The following is a 14,235-nucleotide window of genomic DNA, read 5'->3' as shown; positions in this document are numbered from 1 at the left end:
ACCCATTTTGGTCGCTAAATGACAAAAAATCGGTCGCAAATCGTTTAATGACCGAAATAGAGACTAAATTGAAGTAGTGGCGAAAATCCTAGTCACAAACCACTTAGAGACTGAATCCAAATTTGGTCGCTAAATAGCCACCAAAATTATAGTTGTAAATCGTTTTTCACTGTGATATTTTGCTTTTAAGATTATATCGCGATTATTTTTGAACGTTAGTGATTTAAACCTTCATTAAGATTAGTGGCACTGAGTCCTTCAAAGAGAGAATTGAAATGCAAACTCAAACTTCAATGATAACACCAAATCAATGTTTCACCAAATAATTTTAGTAGCTCATCAAAATGCCAAATAGTTTGAAGACCAATGAGACAAAAGCAAGTAATATAAATGAAAAGAGTAACTCATGAATGTTGTAGCAGGTGTGTGTTTTCTAAAGATTTGTAGTGCAACGCCTCTGCAGGCTAGTACCGCAATTCGTCAAAGACTCATAGCACCATCTTTAGTGTCAGTTCTTAAGTGAATATTCACAAAAGTTCCATATCGAGCAGTATGAAAGAGAAAGTAGCAGAAAAACATTATAAAAATAAAGAGTTGCTTTTGAAATTATCACCCCAACTCAATATGTCTCTTGGGTGTGTGGGGGACTTGAGTAGTTGTGTGTCATTGGAATGTTTGCATTTTTTCTAGAAGAATTGCACTACGAAAAAACTTGTACTGTGAAGGGTTTGTAGTTTTGGTTCACAAGAAATTGCACAGGAAGGCTTTGCAGTTTTCTCCAGGAAAAGTTTGTACGAATGTTTGTAGTTTTTGACAAAAAGATTGCACGTTAAGTAATAAAGTTTTGTATTTATTATTCAAGAATGTAGGCCTTGAAGTGTCGAATCACATCAATTTCTTGTGTGTTTTAATTTATATTTTTTGCTTTTATTTGTGGGTGTACTTCTGCTTAAAAAGATTATTTTTCTATTGCGTGATTCCTAAAATTTAAGGACTAAAGAATTACTTGATGGAATGAGTAAATTCATGTCGGAATTACTTAAGTCTGACTTAAATTTACATCAACGTTAACTAGTTCTAACGTAAATTTACATTAAGGTCTAAGCCTGGTGTAAATTTACGTCATCTACATTTATGTTGAAGTGTTACCTCTAGAGTAAAAAATATCCAAAGTAAAAAAATCTTTATGCTAACGATTTTTTAAAAATATTGTAAGAAAAAATAATTTGAGTAAAATTCATAAATATTTGAATAAGTTGACTTTCAATGAGAAAGCGGAAAATTATGTAGCGGAAGAAAAAGGTTTTCTAAATAAAACCAAATCAAGAACCGAGTGAAATAACTTATATAGGTTATTTATTAAACTAAATGTTACTATATGTTTTTATATTCAAAATTGATAGCAAGAAAGTATTACATGACATAAAATAAACAAAAGGTAAAAGTACTAAAAAAACATAAAGGATTAAATACTGTCCTATAAACATTTTAATTCAATAAAATTAAGGATTAGGTTTTCTCAAAACATACCATTGAGATTAGGATAAAAAAAAAAAGAAAATATCTTAAAATTGTCACATGTTATGACTTAGTACCCAATGAGAGCCAAGGACAACAAATTTTCAAATTTTAAAGTAATTGTCACACGAGCACAACACGAAATTTACCTCACCGGGTTGGTTTCATAAAAATGGTCGAAATATAAACAAGTGTGTTTCAATGGGTTCGGAAGGGAGGTTTCTTTTTTCACCTCTTATTTAAAAAGGTAAAAGTTATCCAGCATTCCCTCTTTTAAGGTATTTCGAAATATATATTTTGAAAAATATTTTCAAATTTGAAAATATAATTCGGAATGCATATTTTTGAAATGTATTTAAAAAATACATTTTTATTATACAATCCGAAATATATTTTTAATATAGAAATATGTTATTATAGTCTGCATTTAAAAAATATTACATTCTTTAATGTATTTTTAGATCTAGAAATATTTTTCAGATTATATAATTCTAAATTTATTAAAAAAATATATTTCAAATTATACAGTTCAAAACTTATTTTTAATCCAAAAATACATTTTAAATTTACAATCCAAAATATATTTTTAAGGAAATAATATTTTAAATTACATATTCAAAAAAATATTTTGATACCCATAAATATTTTTTGAATTACACACTCAGAATTATATTCAAAAATTGTATTTCAAAATGTACATTTCAAAACTTATTTATTGAATTCAAATAAATACATTCCTAAATGCGTTCCAAAAAAAAAAGGGAAAAAATTGCAAGGAAGAACTAACTACAAACAAAAATAAATGGGAGCACCAAGCATATTATTGTTATCTTTCACTAGTACAGTGAAAAATTTTGACACTGATTATTTTTTTAATATTGTATTTCGGTTCACAAACCAAAATATGTAAAGGTCAGATTAAATATGAGAGTCTTTTGACTTCGATTCTAAATTGAACCATAAACTTTGGAATTAGGCTCTGATTTTCTACAATTGAAGTCCAAAATAATAAAAAATTATAAAAATAAATAAATAAATAAAGGAATAGACTTTAGTTCTAAAAAACAACTGAAAAAACAACTTAAGTCTATTTAATTATAGGTTTTGATTCCTTGGACAACCGAAATCTATTGTAATATTTAAAATATATATATATATATATATATATATGTATATATATATATATATATATATATATATATATTCGTTGAGTAACTCTCACACCGGATTAAACAATCTGAAAAATTAAAGTAAAATTTAATACCATTATATGAACTAATAAAAAGCAACATATATAAAAATTAAAATTAATACTAAAATATAAATTTTCATTCGATTTTTATGTTTTTATAATTCATATAAAAAAGATAAATCAAACTAATCATTATATCATTTAACATTTAGATGCAAGCTTTTTCCTTCATCATAGGCAAGCTCATATCATCAAAAATAGTAAAATTCATTTTCTTTTAGATAAAGAAAAAACGGTGTGTTTTTTCTCCTACAACGGATATTGCATAGATGGTGGAGGTGAAAGAGTGTGAGGCTGTCGCGAGGGAAGGGGAAAGGGTTGTTAGATTTTATTAAATTGTTAAACACAGGGTAAAATGGTATTTATGAATTTTATGGGAATGCAGAAAAAAAAAGGGAGGTGCAGGAAAAAACAACCATTCGAAAGGCCGAAGATTCTACACGGGCTAATAACAAGCTTGGTCATGATTTAGGGCAATTTCTTCATTGCACCCCACCAAATTTCTTCCTGCACCTCATCACGAAAATACAGGTTTGAAAAATCTGTTATCACTCGGTTGGCTTTTCCTTTAAAATCACAATCTATAATTGTAAGCATTATTTATAATAATTGTATGTGGTCTAAGCAAAAGTGCTGTCACATTCTATCATTTTGGTTTTTCTGATATGATAGAGAAATTAAAAGATGAACTCAATGAAACCCTAAAAATGAAACTTAAGGAAATTTTAGATTATGAAATTGCAAAGGTTATCTTTTTTAAATAGAAAAAAAAAAGTAGGTTATCGTGGAAATTTAAATATGAAAACAAAAGGAGAGTATAAATAGTAGTTGGGAGAGTGTAAGAGGAAACTCTTTAGGATATGTTCGTTTAATATTTACTTGGGCCCAATACCTTTTTCCCTTGATTTCTTTTTTCAGTACGGTATTGCTTACTGCACCCAATGCATTCTGCAAAAAAAGTCCGAAAATGATTTTATGGGTTTTCAATCTAACCCTATTTTTTCCTTGGCAATTCCTGCAATTGTTATATTTCTTCTAGCCCCCTATCACTTCTGAAATTTATTTTATGAAACACAATAAACAACCTCAAAATTCTCTTTCAGAAAAGCAATCACGCCTCTTATTATGGCAAAAATTTTCCGAAAACCTATTGATGGGTGGAGGAAGAAATTTTATGGAGTGTAGGAAGCAACAGCCTTTTTAGGGCACATAACATGATATCTCTTATTCGAGATGGTATACTTTAGAGTGGATCCTGAATGCTGATACCCTTACAATTCTCGATTGACCTTAAAGAAAAGCAAAAATACAATTTTGAAAACGCCCTTCATACCTTTTTCACCAAACTCGACCTAAGCAACTTCAAAACATCACTGCAATCAGGACCGACTCAAGTTCTCAAGCACGTAAAACTCTTATTTTACTCTTATTTTAGACTTTAAAATAAGAAAGAAAAAGGTTTCAATTTTTTTTAATAATAATTGTTTTAAGATTCTAAGAAAAAACAGATCTTTTAAAGATTAAAAGAATAAATTTTAAATAAAATTATGATTTAGGGTTTAAGGGCTTCAACATTCAACCAGCAGCACAGCACAACGTCTTCCAAGGAAAACACGGTGTAAGTAGAAATTGATGGGTGCAGGAATAATTGCTTCTCATTGGTTTCAGCAATAATGGATTGGGCTCAGTTTCTAAACAATAAACTCTAGGTAATCTCTAGGTGGTTTCTCCATGCACCTTCAAATACTTCTTTTGTACCCTCAAAAATAATTTAAATTTTTTACTTTGTCTCTCGTTTATAAGTAACAATATTTTTATCCTCTACGTAACTAACTCACTTCTAAGAATTTTTTTCTAAAGCATGTCGACATCCGATGTCTTTTTCTTTTGTTTTACGAATGTGATTTAATTTTTCTCCGTTATGTCAAAAGTTTGATATTATGTCTTTTCTTTTTCATTTATGAATTTCAACATCCAATATTTTATTTTTTATTTTTTTTTCATTACAGAAATTAATATCCGGTATTTCTTTTTCCATTTATAGATGTCAACATCTGCTTAACTAATATTAAAATATATATATATATATATATATATATATATATATATATATATATATATATATATATATAATAAATAAATAAAAATCAAGCCTCATACTATTACGTCCAAATATGATCCAATTATAAAGAAACTTATTCAAATTTAATTGGTTCTTTTGTATTCGGAAGGAGAAATTGCTTGAACTATTACGTCCAAATATATTTATTTATTTATTTATTGAATTTCCACATTCGAAATACATAAAAAATTGATTTTAAAATTGGTTTAAGATTAAAATTAATAAATATTAATATAATAATTTTTTTAATATTTATGTTAATTAATATAAAGTAAATTACATTTTATTTGTTTAAGGTTTTTTTTAATAAAGATTATTAAATATTTAAATTAACATAAATTAAAAAAATAACATAATTTTACTTATATTAAGCAGATGTGGAAATCTAATTAACAAATTTAAAAACAAAATTAAGATTAAATGTAATAAATATTAATATAATAATTTTTTAAATATTTATATAAATTAATATAAAGTTAATTATACATTATTAATTTTAATTTTAATTAATTAAAATTATTAAATATTTAAATTAATATAAATTAAAATATTAACATAAATTTTCAAATATTAACCGGATGTGAAAATCCGATTCACACTTTTAAAAATATTTTTTTTATAATTTTAAAATAATAATATTAATATATCAAAATATAAAAAAAACTTATAAAAAAAAATTAACAATAAAAAATTGATAATAATTGTAAATTAAAAAATTAAAAAAACAATTATATATATATATATATATATATATATATATATATATATATATATATATATATATATATATATATATATAAAATGTAGATATCCAGTATATATATTAAAACAGAATGTTTGTGAATGTACTTTTTAAAAGTCATCTATCTTTGTAATTGGTAATTTTGTGAGAAATTCATCTCTAAAATGTTTAATATATACAAATATCAAAATATATCAATTCAATTTCATTTATAAAATTTGAGTTAGGTGAAGTTACATTAGATATATAGTTTTTTTTTTCAAGTTATAACAAGTTAAAATAAGTATAATGCAAAGAAGAGAATTAATATAAAATTTGTAATAGTGCACAAGATATTATGTCTAACAAATAACCTTTAAACAAAAAAAAAAAAAAAAAAAACATCCAATCCAATCGCTTAATTTAGCACACTCTTCCCATTAACTTTTTAGCCATTAACTTGTTAGACTAATAAGTGATGAAGTTGATAAGTTAAATCATATAATTACTAAACTCATTTTGGCAGTTGAAATGCAACTTATATTCTTTATCTAATAAAAGGTTCTATGTTTAATATCTTAAAAACAATTTGGATAAACATATCCTAAATACGTTACTTCAAAATACTTAATCTAAAATATCATATATAAATTCTATTAGAATTATCATATAAGAAATTATATTAATTATTCATGAGATTAGATAAGTTAGGCTAAGTTAGGCGAGTTATCAAATTTATTAAGTGAATTAGACTTTGTTAGGTGAATCAAGTCTCAAATTAACGTTGACTCTTTGAATGTGGTTGTAAACCAGGTTTAAGTTCATTTTGAAAAAAAATTATCTTTTAAGTTCATTTTTCAAATAGATTTGGAAAGTACACAAGTTTGGGAGGGAATTCTTTTTTCAGTTCCAGTTTCTACAATGGAAACCAATACTTGGTCTACAATGGGATGGGGGTGGTGTTTCTAAATGGAAGCGTGAGAGGTTTGGAAATTTTTAGAGTGAAGAGGAAAGGGGTTATGTTAGAAAGAGAATGAGGTAAGGGTGAGAGAGTGAGAATTTTTCGGAGTGAAAAGAAAAGGGATTTTGTTTCAAAATGTTTCAAAGAATGGATAAAGTGAGAGAGTAAGAATTTTCCAGCCCACACGCGAAAGTGAGCTTTCACTTTCATTTACCATATTGTTTAGCTTTTAATTAAATTAAAAAAATAAAATAAAATAAAATGTTTCGATACACATAAGGTGGTAAGAGAAATAAGTAAAAATTAGTAGTCATTTGATATTTTTCTTTTGATATTGTTAGAAAAAAATATCTCATTCTCACACAATAAAGATAAAATATGAGGGTAATATCACAAATAAAATTAAAAAAGAAAACACTAGACAACAATTTTACATAGTTTCATACATTTCAACAAATATTTTTTATCTCACACGCAGTTACACTTTTCTTTTTTGACATAAATTTTTCAAAATCCTCTCATCCATTAGTGACAAATTTACCTTGAGGATGGTGGTTTCCTTCTTCTAATTTTTTAGATTATTTTGAATTTGCATTATATTTTAATATTTAAAGTTATTAGAGTAATATTTTTATAGGGCTATAAAACACTGAGATAATGTCATTTAAATTTCATTTATTTATTTTAATATTTTATGGAATATAATTTTATTCTTTTGTATAAAATATATTGGGAATTAATTGTTATTTTGGAAAAAAAATATTCCTCTTCTATTTAGGAAAGAAAATATATAAATATAATTTGTAAGAGCCTTCTATTAAAGGATGTAAAGAAAATCAGTATATAGAAAATTATATTTGGAAAAATACTTAAGTTTCATTATTTTCGAGAGCCGGTATTCTTATAAAATGTTGTTTTATTTTAATGGTGTAAGTGATCAAATTTGCCATGAAATGATTATATTTTTTTTATAAACCACAACTTTATTAGTTTTGCTTATAATTAGGAAAAAAATATTTACATGTATGTTTTAAGGTCATTTATAATATTTTGTTATTTTTAATGGGTGTAAATAGTTATATTTGTCCCGAATGACTTTATCTTTTTATACAATTATGACTTTATTAGTTTTTCTTCGTATTCTAATGTTTATACAATCATAAATTTATTAATCTCACTATATATTCCCTACTTTCTATTTTCTGATGCTTATTATTGTTAATTTTGCATCACTTAGAAGTTTGAAGTGTAAAACTATTTAAATACATTTTGTTTTTTTCATTCTCAAATATGTCTTTTACCCTGTTTCCGATGACGTATGGGAACGATGATTCTAAAACCAATGAAAAATTGCTTTTAAAATCTTTCTTCGCATATGCGAAGAATTAATTGGAGAGAAACAGTGATATTCAAAATAAAATATAAATTATTACTAAAATAATAATAGTAATATAAATAATAACAACAATTTACATATCATTTTAACATAATTTACAGTGACTATACTTTATTTTAATTATTTAATTTTTTCAATTAAAATAATTTTTTAACTTGTCAAATTTGTTCCATCACTCAAACTCCCAAAACTTAATTTTCAAATTCCTTCATCTATTCCTTCAAATCTCTTAATCCAAACAACTCTACAATTATCTTTTCATCTTCTAAAATTCTTTCACTCACTCTCCCTCAAATTTTTTCCCAAATCCAAACACATTTTTAGGGTGTGTTCACTTGTAAATATTGATTTGGGAGATAGGGAGATGATCAATTTGAGTAGATTCGAGAGTAAAGTTTGTGTTCACTTTAAATGATTTGGATGTTAAGGTGAGTGAATATAAAGGTAAAGTTTCTGAAAGTATGTTAGTGATTTGATTGATGTGATAAATTAAAAATTAATTTTAATAGAAAAAAAAACAAGATTACCAAATTGTCGTTGATTTTGAAAGTAGTCTAAAAATCATATTTAGATGAGTTAGATTATTTTATAAAAAATATTTTAATGTAAATTAAAAAATATATGTTTTAATAAAAAATAATTTAATAAAAAAATTAATAATTACTTCTTCAACTTTCTTTTTTTTATAACAATTTACAAATTTGGGGTATTAATTATTATTGTAACCATAATTTAAAAATTCATATTTTTACATTATTATCATATTTTTAAAAGTCATACTTTTACATTTAAAACCATAATTAACAGAGGGCATAATTATAATGTGGCCAATATCACCTTCAAATCTTCCCATAAGAGATAAGAGAGAGGATGAGAAAATAAAGGAATCTCACTCTTCCTTCCTTTCCCCCTCTCTCAAATTCTTTGATGTGAACAACTTAATCACCTTAGAATCATTCATCTCTCATCTGTGTGAACAGGAATCACCCTCAAGTGAACACACCCTTAAGGATAAAATTGTGACATATAGACTCCAAAGCAGATAATACATTGAATGAGGAATGGATTGACCCAAACGATGTTCAGAACAATCATTATTTACATTATTATGTATTTTTGGTTTTAAATACACAAGTTTAGATACAATATTGCCTAAACACCAGAAAAGAAAAATTCAATATTGAGTTGTATCATCTGTATAAATATTAGATTTTGTAATAAATTTATGATATTAGTGATACACGAAAAAGTGACAATTGACATTTATATTTAATTTATTTTTTGAATAGATAAATTTTTACTAATATGTATTCTTAATTACTTTGAAAACTATTGCAGGTCCCATGCTTTTGACAAAATAAACACAAAGCATGTAATTGTAAAAAGAGAAAGAAAGAGAAATAAGCTTGGCCGCAGAGAACACAAGAGAAGCTTTTGTTATCTTAAAGAAAGGGGTTTGCACCCTGAAGAAGATGTATGCGAGGGCGTTTTGCTAATCTATTATTCAGTATATTATATTTTATTTCATATGTACAATGGGATTTATAGGATTTGTGGGAAAACCCTAACACAGAAAGGGAAACAAATAAATAGAGGGAAATTAGGGATTAACATGAAATCAGGGATAGGATTTGATTACTGCACCTAGGTAGTGATCCTAATTAATTTCAACGGCCAAAATATCTTAATACCTTCCCCTCAAATTGGATGGTGTATGTTCACCCGTCCAAGCTTGAAGACGATGGACTTGAAGTGGACGCAATGAGCAAATTTGGTGAAAATGTCGGTGAGATATTCTTCAGAACGAATAGGAAGAAGATGTAGGAGATTGGCTTGTATCTTCTCTCAAACAACAGGGCAATCAAGCTCAATGTCTTGGTTCTTTCATGGAAGCTCGGGTTGTGAGCTATATGCCTTGATGACTTGTTGTCACAATATAGGGTGGTTGTGTTAATTGGTTGGATAGCAAAGTCTTGTAGAAGGTATCAGATCCATTGTATCTCACAGACAGTGGCATCTAGTGCACAATATTCTGCTTCGGTCGATGATCGAGAAACAATCAGTTGTTTCTTTGACTTCCATGAGATTATGAAGGATCCAAGAAAGACGCAAAAACCAGTTTTAGATCTTCTAGTGTTGGGACAAGTGGCCCAATCAGAGTCGCTAAAAGCTTTGATTTGGGTTTCTAAGTCAGCAACAAAGAAAAGTCCTTGCGATGGGCTAGACTTTATGTACCTTAGCACATGCTGCAAAGCGCGATAATGATAGTTAGTGGGATTTTTCATGAACTGGCAAATTAATAGAAAAACACAAGTCAGGTCATGTGTTGGTAAGATAGAGCAACTTCCCTATTAATCTACGATAGGAGTTGGGATTGGCCATGTATTTTTCAACCTTATATAGAGATGTCGTGTCACTTAGAAAAGGGGTGGAGCATGGTTTGCTTCCCATCATTCCTGTTTCTTATAGGATGTTTAAGGCATATTTTCTTTGGTACAGGTGAATTCCTTTCTTTGATCTTTCCATCTTAAAGCCTAGAAAGTATTTTAGCTCCCTAAGATTCTTGATTTGAAAATTGTTGTGTAGTAACGTCTTGATGTGCTCAATCCTAGTCTTGATGTGCTCAATCTTAGTACATCAAGTTGCTGCAGGAACCAGTTGTGTGAGGTAGCCAAAGCAAGTAAGAGTCTGACAGTGGTTAGTTTTGCAACTGGAGAGAAAGTGTCCAGAAAATCAACCCCTTCTTGCTATGTATATCATTTTGCTACAAGGCGGACTTTGTATCTTTCTATGGTTCCATCAGCCTTTCGTTTGATTTTACATACCCATTTGTAGCCGATAGGAGTTTTCCCGAAGGGGTAGCTGAGTCAGGTACCATGTGTTGTTTTCCCGTAAGGCTTTGATCTCCCTTTCCATTGCCTTTATCCAATCAGGATTGGCCTTGGCTATGTTTGTGGTTCAATGTCTCCGGATATGGCCAATGTGTACCTCAAGTGTTTTTCAGATAGAGATTTATTAGATAACACTATAGAAATAGGATAAGCAGTTTTAAATTTATTTTTCTCATATGGGTTGTTAAGGAAAGAATTAACATGATGCTCATAGTTGCTCAAATATCCAGGAATTCTTCTCGTCCTTGATGACCTTCTATCATTTTGGGTTTCAATAGGAACATCTATTATGTTGTTCAAAACTCCCTCACTTTGCATAAACTCTGGCATCTGTGCTTGATTATTATTGTTGTAATCATCAAATGCTTGACTTCCTATGTTAGTGTTGATATGTTCATTTAGGAAGTCCCTGCTGCAGTTGCTTTCATTTTCCTCTTCATGATAGATCTCTGTTTTGTTGTCGGGATCCTTATAAGGAAAAACGTCTTCGTAGAATATGACATTTCTGCTTATAAAGATTTCTCTAGTATGAATATCAAGAACAATATAACCTTTGATACTGTGTTTATATCCTAAGAAGACACCTTTCCTAGCTCTAGTAGAGAGTTTATTTTTATTACTTTCAAGAGTAGAAGCAAAGCAAAGGCAATAAAAAGTCTTTAAGTTTAAATATGTAAGAGGAACATTATGGAGTAAATCATAAGGGGTTTTTCCTTTAAGAATAACGGAGAGTAACCTATTTATCAAATAGACAGCGTGAGAAGCAACATAATTCCAATAGGCTTTGGGAATATTAGATTGAAAGATTAAACTACAGGTTTTTTTCGAAATATCTTGATGTTTTCTTTCCACAACAGAGTTCTGTTGTGGGGTTTCAACACAACCCTTTTAATGTTCAATACCATGATCATTATATAAAGCATTAAAATTAAATTTAGGGCCATTATCATATCTAACAGTCTTGATGGTCTTGTTGAATTGTGTTTTAATTTTCACAATAAAATTTTGTAGTAACTCCCTAGTTTGGCTTTTGGCGTTCATTAGGAAAATCCAAGTGTCTTTACTATAATCATCCATTATAGTAAAAAAATACCTCTGTCCATGAACAAAATGTATTGACATAGGACCTCATTTATCATAGTGTATAAGATCAAAACAATAGTAGAGTATGAAATACTTTGTGAAAAGGCAGTTTTTGCTGTTTGGAAAAATGACATACATTACAAATAGTATGATTAGGCATCTTAACATAAGGAAAGTTCTTACATATTTGTTCAATAGCTTTGTATCCCTGATGGCCAAGTCTAATGCCACAAACTAATATCAATGCGTTTAAAAGAAAGAATAGAACTAGAAACAAAATTTTGACTAAAAATAGGAAAACTCTTGAATTAGTATAAGCCTTTGCAGACACTAGCATGTCCAATCGTCTTCGATGTAGCATTGTACTGAATTTTTCAAATCTCAAGAGAAAAAATTAGTGTGCAGTTCAAATCTTTAGTCAATTTTTGAACAGATATAAGGTTAAAGAGAATTCTGGAATGTATAGGATATTAAAAATTATGATTTTTTTAGAAAATTGAACTTTTCCAGCAAATTCAGCAATAACTAAGGAATTATTTTGTAATTTAATAGATATAGGCTTTATTTTATAGAATGTCATAAATAAAATTTTCTCATATGTCACATGATCAGTTGCCCCTATATCAAGAATCCAAGGAAGGTTACCTGATTTTTCTCCAAGAATATTTCTCTGAACCTGATTCACGTTGTGAGGTTGAGAGTTGTTTTCAATAGTTTCCATCGTTTTTAGGAGTTTTTGTATTTGCTTAAGAGTGAAAGAACTGAGAGTTTTGTTAATGCTAGATTGCTTAGCAGTCCTTATTTTAGCAGAAGTGTTAGGTTCTTCCTTGCATGCATTAGCATAACCCAACTCGTTTTGTCCACCTTTGTCTTGGCTTTTATGGTTATCATTTTTTTTGTACCATGGTGGATAACCATGCTTTGAGTAGCACTCATATATGGTATGGTTCATTTTGTGACAGTAAGATCATTACTTCCTATAATTGGGGTTTCTCCCCCTTCCTCTTCCTTGACCACACATTCCATTGCCATGTTCCTGAGATTTCCAGTTCTAATCTTGTTTCCATTGGGCTTGTTTGTCAGCTATGTTGGCCAAAATCTTGGTCTCAATCTAGTTGTTGCCCCCAACAATTTGTCTTTCTTGTTGCATGACAAGAGAGAATACCCTATTTATGTTGGGTAAGGGTTCTATCAAAAGGATTTGCGTTTTGACAGTGTTGAAGGTATCATTTAGACCTTTTAGAAAACATATAACGTGTTCCACTTCTCTATATTTGAGAGAGATCTTTGACAAATCACAATTATAGGGTACATTACAAGTGCAGGATGGTAGAGGTCTAAGAAACTCCAATTCTTCCCAAAGAATTTTTAGATCAGTAAAAGATTGGGTAACATTATGTTCACTTTGTTTGATGGAGTGAATTTCTTGCAGTAAGTCTGAAATTTCGAAGTAGTCTCCTTTGGAGAATCGTTCCCTTAATTCATCCCATAATTCCTTGGCATCTTCCACGTAAATCACACTTTCAGCAATCTGGGTTGAGAAAGCCTTTATGATCCAGGACAACACCATCATATTACATCTTTCTCAGGCATCAAATATGGGATCATTCTTTTGTGGTTTCGTGATCCTTCCATTAATGAATTTCAGTTTGTTCTTAGAGATGAGTGTTCTCTTCATGTTTCTGCTCCAAGAAGAGTAGTTAGATTCATTTAGAGTTTGAGAGATGAGAACAATACTTGGGTTTTCTCCAGGATGAGGATAATAGAGGTTGGATGGATTCAGTGATTAATCTTTGTTGTTGGTTTGAGTGGACTGGTTGGAAGACTTTTTCATTGGGTCAAGGAACACCACGAATAAGGATCAATAAAATTGAATTGGATTATCAAAATGAGTTACACTAGAAGCGAAGTGCATAGCCACTAAGTAGCTCTTAAAACCATATTGTGGGCCCCATGCTTCCGACAAAATAAACACAAAGCATGTAATTATGAAAAGAGAAGGAAAGAGAAATGAGCTTGACCGCAGAGAACACGAGAGAAGCTTCTCTCTCTTAAAGAAATGGGTTTGCACCTTGAAGAAGAAGGTGTACGCGAGAGCGTTTTGCTAATCTTTTATTTTGTATATTATATTCTATTTCATATGTAGAATGAGATTTATAGGATTTGTGAAAAAACTCTAACACAGAAAGGTAAACAAATAAATAGAAGAAAATTAGAGATTAACATGAAATTAGGGATAGAAATTGATTACTGCACCAAAAGAGTGATCCTAATTAATGCCAACGGTCAAA

The sequence above is a fragment of the Vigna unguiculata genome, chromosome 9 (assembly GCF_004118075.2).
Source record: "Vigna unguiculata cultivar IT97K-499-35 chromosome 9, ASM411807v1, whole genome shotgun sequence".
Classification (NCBI taxonomy): Eukaryota; Viridiplantae; Streptophyta; class Magnoliopsida; order Fabales; family Fabaceae; genus Vigna; species Vigna unguiculata.
The sequence above is the reverse complement of the archived record's forward strand: the minus strand, read 5'-3'. Positions refer to the sequence as shown.